Source organism: Anneissia japonica, unplaced genomic scaffold (assembly GCF_011630105.1).
Source record: "Anneissia japonica isolate Jap-2015-1 unplaced genomic scaffold, ASM1163010v1 scaffold2003_len1103335_cov173, whole genome shotgun sequence".
Taxonomy (NCBI): domain Eukaryota; kingdom Metazoa; phylum Echinodermata; class Crinoidea; order Comatulida; family Comatulidae; genus Anneissia; species Anneissia japonica.
The window spans coordinates 238010-240125 of NW_022758706.1; positions in this window are offsets into that span (position 1 = coordinate 238010).

Consider the following 2116-nt stretch of genomic DNA (forward strand, 5'->3'; position numbering starts at 1 on the left):
AGAGACAGTTGGAAGGCTTGCATACATAATGGAAAACTGATGAAGATGAATTAGTTTATTATTATTAATTAGTTACCCTATCATAAATTCAACCAATATTTTTGGCTATACCACACTATATAAATCGTTAATTTTTTCATAAAATGAGATTATTGGACCCACTTTCATTTTGTTGTTTGATACATATACATTTTAATCAATGACCTATTTAGGTATTTAGGCCAGGTTCTTACAAGGGGGGTTTTCTGGGCGTGAGGTCCAAGGTCGAAGCTCCGGTGGGGTCGGCGAAACCCCCAAAGCAAGAGGATTTTTGTGCTTTATGGGTCTAAATAATGCTATAAAAGCAAATATGTTTGAAAACGTCTGTGTCTGGGTGGGTCTGCAGTGCATTAGTTGGATTGGATGACTTATTTGGGAAATTTGAAGAGGGGGGGGTTCGCCAAAAAAAGAGGGGGCTTGCTAGAAAAGGGGGTTCTCCCGAATTATAACCCCCCCCCCCCACTGGATACGGGTCTGCTCATCCTATCCTGATATTGGACCCGCCTCTGATTTTTTAATTGTATATTTTCCACTAACAAATCTTTGAAATGCTTATTGACATCGTAAGGTACTTGGCAATATAACCGTAAATTATCAAACTTTGTATTGAAACAAATTCTAAAATTTGAAAGTGGATCTTAAGCAGTAATATAATCAAAACATTAAAGTCAGCCAGGAATAGATTACAGTGCTGATGATGGTATTTACTTGCGTACGTAAAGAGTCCGCGAACAATAAATCATTCGACTATCATGGGCATACAGCTAGCAATAAATAAATCTTAGAACCTTCAGTAGTCAATTTTACACAATGTCTAATCCGATTATCTGGTCTCACTTTCGTAAATCTACCATCTTCATTTTTATTTAATTTTATTTATGAAAAAAGTGACCTCTAGAAGACCACATTTGGGACCGGGATTTTTTTGTTTAGCCGTCTTGATTCGTCCAGGGAGATGAAAAAAAAAAAAAAAAAAAAATATTTATTACATCTCTCTGTTAGAATACTGTACTATCAAAGACATTATTTGGGACCACCGAAAAGTAGTCTGGAGGTGGTCTTTAATTAGAGGGAGACCTGTATATGTTTTATTTATATATGCAATAATAGTTAAGGGAGCCCTTATAGTATAATATGTATTGAATATTGTTTGTTATTATAAATAGGCCTCTAAATAGCCTCCCCGCTCAGTCCTCATGCGTTTTCGTTTTAACTACCAACTTTGCCAGTGTAGCTTAAAAGAGAACTAGCAAAATGATTTTTTGTTCTAAAGTGGATTTTTGATCATGCCATTAATAATAGAATCAACCTTAAAATCGTTTTTTGGCTATTTTTTATGACGTTATAGGCGATTATATACGATTTTTACCATGACGTCACTGGCGAAAAAGTAACAAAAGACATCTTACGTTTATTAAGATGTTTGGAAAGAAAATAATGAAATTATGTCTCTAAATAAAAGTTCATATGCATCAGCCGAATGTAGTACAATTGTTTATCAGTGTGATTAATCTGCTCAATAAACAATTTTAATTACTTGTGCAAATATAAAGACGTGGGTAACCCACATCTTTATATACGACTTTTCATGGATCTCGACCTGCTATGTAGGCCCTCTTTAGGCTAAACGCGCCTAGACGGTTGGAAGCGACGATCGAAGAAAAACGGTTAAGCAAGCCAGGGACTACGCTAACTTCCATTCCTCAGTATTAAAATCCTTCCATTGGTGGGCACTGTCTAAAACTTTCTTCCAGATTATCTCTGGAAAAAAAAATTTGTTCGTGTGGCACTGGCAATCGAACACACAACCACCAGGTTTGCTATTCATTATCCACCATCAAATAAACTGCCTTAAAAAAACAAACAAAAAAACAAATTAGTTCGTGTGGGAGTCGAACACACAACCTCCAGGTTTGCTATTCATTATCCACCATCAACTAAACTGCCTTAAAGAAAAAAAAAATAGTTCGTGTGGGAATCGAACACACAACGACCAGGTTTGCTATTCATTATCCACCATCAACTAAACTGCCTTAAAAAATGGTTCGTGTGGGAATCGAACACACAACCACCAGGT